Below are 11,777 nucleotides of genomic sequence, written 5' to 3'. Positions count from 1 at the left end.
AGATATATGAGCCTAGATTTGCATCAAAATGTTGATTATTTCTTTCCATCACCCAACTAGGTATATCCAGGAGTGTCATGATTGTATGATTTATAATTAAGCCTAGAGGTATCAGAGGATAAACCCAAGTTGTGATAGCATTGATGATGGTCATAATATGAGCAACTACTGTAGTAGATTCCATTTCAAAGCTTAGTAGCTTCCATCAGGAATGGTGTTCCCGTTCAAAGGGAGACACCTCCCTCATCATCATACCTTTTATTTCCCATGGGATTTTATCTTGATATCCAGCCATGATGATACCACTGGATATGCGCTGTATCCAGGTTTGGGCTTGGGCACATGTGATGGCTCATGATGCACGGATCTGCAGTTTCCTCCCGGAGTACACTATTTGGACCAGGTCCTTCTCTTGAATTGAATACCACGAGGACATGACTGATGTGGCTCTGTATGTTAGTTCTCTGATTTTATTAAGTGAAGAGACCAACGGCTGTTGAAGTGTTGATAAGTTGTACCCTATATTACTAATTTTCTTTGCAAGGTTACCGACATTGGCTAGATTGGCCACACCTAAGCCGGTACACACACCTCGAAGTACCTTGGACACTAGATCTTCTACAGAATTTTAGGCCTGTAGGAGCAACAGTGCTAAGCCAAGCATGCCAACCCATAAATTGAAATTTTATATATGGGATACATTTGGGTTCCACGCTGCTAATGCTGGTTTGCAGATCTACTAATACACTTTTGGTAGAATAACTTGGGTTAATAATGACAAGGCTTTTGAGGTCTTTTTTAACCACAACGAATCCTAAGGAACTTTTATATGGCTCAGAGAGCACCAATATTTCCATCTTTTGTTTTATGCCAGAATCATTTACATATACAGATATATTATGTTGGCCATAACAGCTAGCCACAAAATTAATGGAACTCGCATAACAAAAATTGTTAACACTGAAGGAGGCATTACAATATGGTTTGTTATCACTACTGCAACTTAACCATGTTGCATATGCCTTAGAAGGAGTGTGTAATCTAACAGGAATGGATGCCACATAAGATTGAACGTTAGCAAAGATGTCAATTTGAATAGTTCCCATCCTTATGTGAGATTTTAGGTTAGACCTCATACATATACACTTTAAGGCACTTTTTGTTACAAGCCCTCCAGTGCAATTGTTAAAATGGTTGCTAAGGAACTTCCATCTGCAGCTGTTTGGGGGTTTTACTACACGCAAGGAGGAGTCTGACTGTGAATCTGTGAAAGGACTGGTAGCCAGAGAGCTTGTGCTACCTAATACTTCCTTCACTGATATTACACAATTAGCTCCATTTTTATAAGTGAAGATCATGAATGGTCCACTATCAACAAATACTGAAAGACTTTGAAATAACCTTCCATGGTTTGAAGGTTCCCTTTTTGCATAATCATTTAACATATCCTTCCCCAAATTACAAAAATAATGGTGTCATTTGTTTACAACTAAAGGACTATACATATTTACAAGTGTTAACAGTTAAACCAGACAGATAGCAATTCTGTACAGAGACATGTTACCTCATAATATAGAACCATAGGCGATTGTTGAATGTCTACCTGTAACAAATGAGAGAAGACAAATCGGTAGTTACCATGGGCTCTTAATTGTTGACCCCTTTCCACTCCATAAGCTGGGTGGAGTGAAACTATTTGAGGTTTTTCTTTCCCTTCTTTCCACATATTTCCACCTGGTAGATGGTAGAGTTGGCCTTATTTACAACGGGGATAGGACCTACCCATTTAGGGCAAAGGAAGTGATCTTTTTTCTGAGAAAAACCTGTACAAAACAGTCTCCCACATCCCACTCAGTTACTTTTAAGGTGTTACCCAATCACTTGTCCATTTGCCTAGCATTTAACTTACGTTGCACAGCTACTTCCTTGTGAGCATTGCTGATGCTATTAAGCAACTTTTCCGTATATTGGTCCATCTGAACCCTAAGTTGGTATGCATCGGGGGAATGCCTCCTAACCACCATTTCTTAGGGGTTCTCATAGTTCTTCCAGTGAGAACCTTGTGCAGTGTGTATCCGTGGGTTGCAATGGTAGATCGTATCAGCATCAGGACAAATGGCAACTGCTTAACCCAGTTTTTACCATTGGTGGATATGATTTTTCACAATGCAGTCTTCAACAGGTGGTTGCTCCTTTCCACCAACCTGGAGCTTTGCGGATGGCCCACTATGTGGAACTTTTGTTTGATTTGCAGGGCTTGGGACAGACACCGGAACACTTCTCCCACAAAGTGGGGTCCTTTGTCAGAATCAACTACCTCTGGCAAACCGAATCGAGAGAAGGTTTGCTCCAGCAATGTTTTGGCTGTAGTGGCAGCAGTGTTATTTCTGACTGGATAGTCTTCGATCCATTTCGAGAATGAATCGACTACCACAAGGCAGTATCGCTTACCAGCTATAGTACACGGCAGAAGACCTATAAAATCTATTTGGAGATGGTACCAGGGTCCCTCTATCGTTTGATGGAACATTGGGCCTTTAACAGTACTTCTGTCTGGATTGTTCTCATCACACGGAATACAGTTCCATACATATTTGTCTATGGTATCTTTTGGTTAGGCCACCAATCCACTGTCAATATTCAACTGACAGTCTTGTTAGTACCAAAATGTCCTTGCTGATGTGCCAGAGTAATTAGCTCCTTTCTAAGAAAGGTTGGAATGATGAGAACTGTGAATCTTTTTAGTTTCTATGATCAATCCTCTGCTGTGTTTAGATATCACAGAGCCATGATGCACAGACTTCTTTAATAAATCTTTAATTTCTGGGTCTTATTGTTGCAGCTCTACAAGATCTGGCTGGATGTTCACATCCGATGAATGGACCTTACAAATTATATCATTGGATTTATCCTACAGGCTTTCAGGTCCCAACATTGCAGCTTCTTTTGCAAGCAGATCCACCTTGTTGTTCCAAATAGAAATTTCTGCTTGGTTCTTTCTGTGTGCACAGACTTTAAACAGGTAAGTTGTTCTAGTTCTTTTCTCTGCCAAATGTCACGCATGCACTAAGTATTTGGTGTGTGAGATGGGCTTAACCAAATAGGAATCCAATTAATTAATGCTTGAATCACCCAATCTAAGTCAGAGCAGATTAATAAATCTGGGTCTAAATCTGCCTTATATGAGGTGGCTAACACAGCAGCAATTTCTGCCGCTTGAGCAGAGCTTTGCATTACAGTCCCTTGGAGCATTCTTCAAGTTCTTATTTGGAGAGTGGCATATCCTGCCTGTGGTCTGCCTTCATGGTAGTGGCAGCTCCCATCTACCACTCAGATATCTCTATTAACTTCCTTAGCAGCTTCATAGGAGGTCTCTGATAAGAAAGATGACTCACTCTCATTTGTGTCTTCTGATGGAAGAGGACACTCATAGTCTTCTCCAGATGTAAACAGGGCATACGGAATTGTGGATAAGGACTGAGCTTTCTCCATTTGGATATCTTTATTGGCTCAGAGTCCAGTTCACCAGCTGTGGGTTTCAGACCTTTCCTTCATTTATTGTTCCAGACAGAATATACCTGACTGGGATGTGGATTGTTCTCAGGACTATGGGAGACATTACGACTAGATACTCCCAGTGATTAATTGACAAGACAAGAGCTAAGGCTTCTCGTTCAGATGGAGAGTACGCTTTTTCCACCTCACTCAAGGTTTTAGAGCCAAAGGCGACTGGTCTAAGACCTGTGCCACTGTCCTTCATTAGACTGCACTGAGTCCATTCTTTGTTGTCGCAGTTTGCAGGATAAAGTTTGCTGGCTGCGGGTATGCAAGTGCTGGTGCTTGCATAAGGGCTTGCTTTAATTTACAAAATGTCCTTTTTTCTACATCAATCCAAGTCCATTCTGTTCTTTTCTTCAGCAAATTATAAAAGGGGCTCTGCTAATTCAGAATAACCCTCTATAAAGTTGCAGGAGAACCCCATCAGCCTGAGAAATGAACGTAGCGCAGTTATGTCCTAAGGGGCATGTAACTTTCTGATCAGCTCAATCCTGCTAGCATCTGGACGACAGCCTTGAATGCCTAGCTCCATTCCTAAGTAGGTTACCTCTTGCTGGAGCATCTGTGCCTTGTTGAGACTAATTAGGAATCCTGTCTCTTGGATCTTTTTCAGGAGGACCTCTAAGATTTCCAGATTCAGATACAGATGACCGTGATCTTCTGCTTTCCTCAGCCTCAATGGTCCTCTTGCCTCTCGCAGACTGTGCAAACTGAACGAACATGGACTGCCTCTAGGGCGGACAGCACTAAGAGGAGGGTGAGTTCCCCTTAAATAGACTAGCTATCTCTGAGCAGATCAGCCTGAGGTGAGGTGATCCTTTCCTACCTTTGAGGGTTACCAGGTGAGTTAAGTCCACATGGCAACCAATTAGAAAAATCATACTACAGAAAGGGCGCCAAATTAATTGGAGGAGAAGGAGACAAACGTGGAGGGCAAACAACAAAGTAAAAACAAATATGGCTAAACACCCTCAACACTACCACTAAACTGATATACCTCGTTTCAATCTAATTTAAGTCATTGGGAATCCCTATGTGAGTAAGCGTTTGCAGGAATCTGGGTTTATACTCTATAATCTCTCTTTCTGATTAACTCATCCTCTTTCAGTTAATGTATTTTGCATATTTGGTAAACTCCTAATCATCTTTCTTTGTTTTCTTTCCTTGCTTTCAATTTTATAGTAGATAAAGATATTCAATTCCAGGATATTCCAATTCCGTATCAGGAGGATACTCTTTCCAGGTTTCAGAGTGAAAAATCATCTATTGTGATTCCATTTTGGAATTGAATTCTTAGCAATCAGTCTCCATTTTCTTCTGGATTGCTTTTGCCCCAGGTCTTGATTTGTAAATGAATTGCAGCACGATACATAATTAGAACTGGATCAATAATAGAGGAAATTAATTTCTACAATGCAGAATAAGAAAAAAATCAGTCTTTGAGTCAGAGTCCCCTTTCCAAATGGGTTTACTAATATCTCACAGTCAGACAGGTTAAGATTTTTTATAACACACTATAAAATCAGTTGAAAATTGATGTTTGGAGGTTTGGTGTTGGTCAAAAGGTAGGTAAAAATCACTTTAAATGCGAATAGATTTTTAGCATTTATTATAGGATTAGACAAAATAGAGAAGATGACAGTCATCTTTGATTGGAGGCTAGATATTGAAGAATAATAATTTAATCTCATCTAATTTTACTTTGACCTCTATCCATAGTTATTTTCATTTCCCAATTGGTAATCTAAAGAATTTAGCCAATGTTGATTGAAAAAATAAGCAGCCCACTATCTGTCACTCCCTCTAATTAGTGTACAAATTATCTCTGAAATCCAGCCCTTTGAGAATGTTAGGTTCTTTAAGTAAGGCATCATCACAGCTCATCTTGAAACATTTATTTTAATTTGACTGTTTTATGTTGATCTCTAACATTACTAAAACTGGGAGACTTTCCAGCAATAATTTGTCCAGTCAAGGTCAGCCTTCCTTCAGGTATTTGTGCCATCTGTGCATCAGCTGCTTACAGCTTCCCAAATCTTTTCAACCTGGAAACTTATACCGGCACCCTTGCTTGGACCACACTAGCCCTTACCTCACACAAGTTTTGATGGTCTGGAAGAAGAGAGGTTGTCCCTCATGGTACCAGAAGTTAGGAGCCCTACTACCTGTCCACACCTTATTTTGGGTATGTCCTTCCTTAATGCTGATCCCAATTCCAGTTTAACAAGGAACCAGGCCCTCTCTTGAACAAGTCCCCTCTAAGTCACCTGCCAATTGTGACAATATAATCATCTTCCTCTCTGTGTAATGGCAGTCACAAAAGGTGAGTACCCAGATTTACTAAGCAATGTTTTTTGCTGTCACTAAAGTAGCACTTGAGGATACTGAAGCATCTTAAAAGAAGAAGTTACTCACCTGGAGAAGTAACGATGGTTCTTTATGATGTATGTCCCCATGAGTGCTCCACTGTAGGTGTGTCTGCGCCTTGCGCCTCTGATCAGAGATCTTTGGTAGCAGAGTCCATTCAGCCTGCACATGCACTCTTCCTCCCTCATGTTCTGCCTCGAGGCTAATTAGCGCTGCGCAGGTGAACTACCCTCAGTTCCATCTGTACCGCAGAGTCGCTATAAAGAACTCTGAAGCAGAGGGGAGGAGGGTTGGTTGTGGAGCACCCCTAGGGTCACACATCTCAAAGAACCATCGTTAGTGCACAAGGAGAGCAAATTCTTCTTCTTTGAATAGTGTCCCTATGGGTGCTCCCTGTAGACGACTCCCAAGCAGTATCCCCAATGGAGGATTGGAGCTTCAGAGTTGAGTCTGTTACGGATGGAGAATACAGTTGAGCAACGATGGCATGAGAAGCAGAGTCTCTAGCAATTGCAGTGTTCTGCAAAAGTATGAGCAGACACCCAGGTTGCTGCCTCACAGATTTCTGGAATAGGAGTGTCTTTAATGAATGGGACAAAAGTGGAAACCAACCTGATAGAATGTGTAAGGATTCCAGGTAGAGGTACCAAATTATGTGCATGATAATTGTAGTTCATACAGTTTGAGACCCATTTAGAGAGTCCCTGAGCTGATATCTCCGTGCATTTTGATCTTTCTGCAATTGACAGGAGATTTCCTAAATGCCTTCATCCTGCCCAAATAGAAGGCCAGTGCTCTCCTTACATCAAGCATATGTAGTATCACCAGGTTCGCCGACTGGCGGTTCGTCCACAGGGCCCGACTCAACTGCGTTCCCCTCAATGGAGCCATCCACCACGGCAACCGGGACAAACGCTGCAGGAAGTGCGGCTATGCAAATGAGACCCTGCCCCACATCCTGTGTGGATGCAAACAGCACTCCGGAGCCTGGCGGCACCGCCACAACACCATCTAGAACCGGCTGGTGAAAGCCATCCCGCCATCCCTGGGGAAGATCACCCTCAACTCTGCCATCCCCGGGACAGACAGCAGACTGCGACCTGACATCGTCGTGATGGATGCAGAAAAGAAGAAGGTCCTCATGGTAGACATCATAGTGCCATTTGAAAACAGGTCACTGGCCTTCCATGAGGCCCGAGCCCAGAAGGCGTCGAAGTACACCCTGCTGGCCGAGACCCTGAGAGCCCAGCGCTATGAGGTCCAGATACACACTCTGATCGTGGGAGCCCTGGGCTCGTGAGACCCCCACAATGAGCCGGTTCTGAGAGCATGTGGAGTCGGTCAATGCTACGCCCAGTTCATGAGACAGCTCATGGTGTCCAACACCATCAGGTGGTCCAGAAACATTTATACGGAACACATGACACGACGCTGTCAATACCACATTGAGTAATCGAGACCGCTGACCAGGGAAATAACCCACTTCCTTCCCTGACGAACCAAGGGACGCACCCCACCCATGTACTCATTCGCTCCACCGATACCGACTTGGACTCCTTATACATTCCATGGGTGGCGTACCCAAGTCCACTTATCCACTGACACTTTAAAAACTCTTGCACCCCAATCTGGGTCTATGCTGGTTATGTGGTATGTATGTATCTCTTCATCCTTGCAACCGATACCTGTAATCCCTCATAAATCAAGTTTGACCCCAGATGTACTGTACCTTCCCTCTTAACTTGCGTATATTTAATTTTAAACATTAACTTTAATAAAAATTTTAACCTCCCTGTTATCACGGTGAGGCTTTGGGTAAAATGTGGGAAGATGAATGAGTTGGTTCATGTGAAAAGATGAAGTCACCTTGGAAATGAATTCTGGGTTTGGTCTGAGAGTGACCTTGTCTTTAAAGAAAATTGTGAAAGGGGAGTACCAAGGTGATCACTACTAAGAACACTGGCTTCATTGATAGATGAGCAAGAGAACATGTGGCCGTAGGTTCAAAAAATGGTCTAGTTAGACTCCTTAGATCTAGATTCTGGTCCCATGTTGGTGTGGGGTATCTGGGTTAGGGGAATAGGTTCCCTATGCCCTTGAGGAATCTCTTTGTTGTTGGGTGGGTGAGTAGCATTGTATCTGCTGGTGGAAGGCTGTTATGGCCACAAGATGTACTTTGAGTGAGCTGAGAATAGCCTCTATGCATTGGAATCAAGAAGGAACCAAGCCTTGAGCCAAAGGATACATAGGGTGGGATGTAGAGTTTGTCTGTCATTCTGTAAGAAGATGTTAGGAGTGATATGAAGAGGGATTGATGGACACCTTGCTAGCTGTGTCAAGTATGGGTACCACACCTGTCTCAGCCAGGTGAGAGCAATCAGTGTAACTCTTGTTTTTTCCCTCTTTATTTTTATCAAGACCTTCAGCATCAGAGGGAATGGGGGAAATGCGTACAGAAGGATCCTGTTCCATGGGTGAAGGAGAGCATCCCCTAATGAGCATTTTGACAGGCTGGCTCTGGAGCAACAGAGAGGGCATTTCCTGTTCAGGAAAGTGGCAAATAAGTCAATTGTTGGGGTTTCTCAGTGATCGAATATATGGTGGAGTACTGCTGGGTCCACTTCCCATTTGTGGTCATGTGAAAACATGTGGCTGAGACTGTCTGCTGTTATATTCTGTACTCCCACTAGGTAGGCAACTGATATGAGAACATTATGGCAAATGCACCAAATTTCAGAGATTCAGTGCTTCTGTCCTTAGGGAGCATGACCTGGTGCCCCCTTGATAATTTATGTAAAACAGGCACAGTATCTTGTCCGTCATGACTCTTGTGTAGGTGTCCCTGATCAGTGGAAGAAAGTGAGCACAAGCATTTCTGACTGCTCTTAGTTCCAAGTGGCTGATATGCAGAGATGACTCAGTGGGGGGCCATTTGCCCTGAACTTTGTGATTGTTGAGATGAGCTCCCCAGCCTGTTAAGGATGCATCCATTGTTAGAAGCAGCGTTTGGAGGGAGTGGGGGAGGTTGTGTGAATGAGTCCCCTGCACAGATGTTCTTAGGGTCTTTCTACCATTTCAGAGAATGTTTGACTCTGGAGGGCAGCAACAAGGGTTTGCCTAGTGCATCTTTGTTCGGTATCTAGGCAGACCTGAGCCATGCCTGTAGGCACTTCAGGTGTATTCTGGCATGAGATATCACAAACATGCATGCCACCATATGACTGAGAAGCTGAAGGCAATGTCTGGCTGGTGTTTGTGGCTGGCTTCAGCTGTCTATGAGAGTGGTCAGAGTGTGAAACCTGTGTTATGGAAGGAATGCCCTTTCTTGTATTGAGTCAAGATTGGCCCCTATGAACTCCAACCATTGCATTGGAGTCAGGGTCGATTTTTGGACACTGATTTGTAAACCCAAATGTGTGAAGATGTCTCTAGTCCTTTCGGTGTCCCAAAGAGCATCTTTGAAGCTGTGTGCTCTGAGAAGACAGTCATCCAATAAGGGTAAATCATGATTTCCCGGTTACATAGGTGAACTGCTACTACAGAGAGGACTTTGGAGAATACTATGGTTGCAGATGAGAGGCTGAAGGGGAGTACCCTGTACTGGTAATGGTCCTGACTGAAGGTAAATCTGAAAAATCGTCTGTGGGATGGCTGGACAGGTATATGGAAGTAGGCATCCTGAAGGTCGAGGGCTCAGAACCAATCTCCCTACTCTAGAGATGGGATAACAGCTGTTAGTGTGACCATCTTGAAGTTTTGTGCCTTCACAAACATGTTCAGTGCTCTTAGATCTAGTATGAGTTTTTACCCTCCTTTTTTCTTGGGAATCAGGAGATATCAGGAGTAGAAGCCTTTGCCTTTGATATGTACAGGAATGGGTCCTATGGCTCCCAGGCATAGCAGGTGATCTATTTCCTGTCTTAACAGTTCCTCATGAAACGGATCCCTGTGTTACCCCAAAACAGACCCAAGGTACTCTCAGAATAGCGTATCTATGCCCCCTCGTGGGTTTACCAGAGGTTCCCTTCAAGATAGCCTACTAAGCTATTAACCAGTTTCTGTAGGGTGAAAGGTGGCCCACCCTAGTGGAATTACCTGGGTTTACCAGAGGTTCCCTTTTAGAAAAACTCACTAGAATATCTTAGACCAGTTACCCTTGGGATGACATGGATACAGCCTTCCGATATAATTGATTGACACACAGGCAGTACTTTTCCAAAACAAAGTATCTTTTATTACAGTAGCACACTGATGATCCCAGGCTACCAGGAACTCGTGTTCAGTTGAATATAGACCATGATCTCCAGCTCTTTTTTAGTCACCACTTCCTAGGATAGAGCGTCCCCCATCCTATATGTATGGCCAACATTCTTTGTCCCTAGATGTATGACTTTACATGTGGCCATATCAAGGCCTTGTCTACACTGGGGACAGTGTACAGAGTATGTGTAACTATACACCATAGTGAAAAGCAAGCTGTGTCCATGCTGCAGTGTGTAGCTACACTTGGCAGTGAAAGGTTCAGGCAATGGGGCAAGGCTCTGCCTGCGAGGAGCTGCTGGAGCCTTTTCCGACTGCCTCCCCCCTTGCCAAAGCCTTTCCCCACTGCTGGAATATTTCATTGAGTTGGGAAAGATACTAGCAGTTGCCCGCTTTTACTGCATCAAGGAAAGTCTTTGGCAGGAGGAGGCCAGAAGGGAAAAGTTCCAGCAGCGGGGAGGCAGCGAGACATGCACTGCTAAAAATAGCAGTGTAGATGTGGGAGGCACTTCTTCACCATGTAGAGAACTGTGTATGTACTCTAATGTTCTGGTGTGTTTTTACTTGCCTAAGCAGTGCCTCACCATCTACACTGTGTGCTGGGGGGCCATGCAGTGGATGTACTCCACATGCTGCCATAAGTGTAGACATAGCCTAAAATGCATATTGTTTGCTTGGGTTCTCCTTATTAAGCTATCCAGATCAGTTAAGATCAGTGATCTGCCCTCTTCATGATTTACCAGTCTCCCAATTTGTGTGTCATCTGCAAATGGTTATCAGTAATGATTGTATATGTATATATCATTTACATTGGTTTTATAATCTTCAAAATATAGGTCTATTCTCTTTTGTAGGTATATCAATCAGTGATATTGGTAAGTGACTTTTCAGCTATCTAAGTACTTTTATGCCTCCCCTGCCACCATTGAAGTATTTGAGCACCTCCCAAGTACTAGTGAATTTATTTCTCACAAGATCCCGGTTAGGTGGGGAAGTATTACTATTCTTATTTTACAAATGAGGAACTGAGGCCTAGAGAGATTAAGTGACTTACAGAAGATCACACAGGAAGTCTATTACAGAATTGGGCACTACTGAACCGTTATCTCCTGACTGAGTCCCAACTCCAGAGCCTTAGCCACAAGACTATTCTTCCTCCTTTTTGTATGCATCTTTCTTTTCTTTTTCAGTTTTCTTAGAGATACCAGGAATGCATTGTTAGACTAAATGCCTGTGTCCTTCATAAGGAGTTATTCATAGAATTTATCACAAGTCTTAACAGAAACAGCCAAATTAATTCCCCACTTGTTAAAATATTTATTTTGTGGGTCTTGTGACTATAGTAAAATTATGTAAAACATTTGATATTCTACATTTATAATATTATTACTTTTGTAAATAACTAACTAAGTTTATTTTAACTGCCTATTTTAGCAGCTGATAAATTGTTATGTATTGAAATAATGGACAAACTATGGAGGGTGAATTGAGTCTTTCATTGGTCAAATGAAAGTGCGTTCTTATATTTGTCTATCTTTTCAATAAGTTTTTTAGAATCTAAAGACTCTCAACGTACCCTGATATCGGCAGAC

The sequence above is a fragment of the Chrysemys picta genome, chromosome 2 (assembly GCF_011386835.1).
Source record: "Chrysemys picta bellii isolate R12L10 chromosome 2, ASM1138683v2, whole genome shotgun sequence".
NCBI lineage: Eukaryota > Metazoa > Chordata > Testudines > Emydidae > Chrysemys > Chrysemys picta.
Note: the sequence above shows the minus strand (reverse complement) of the source record.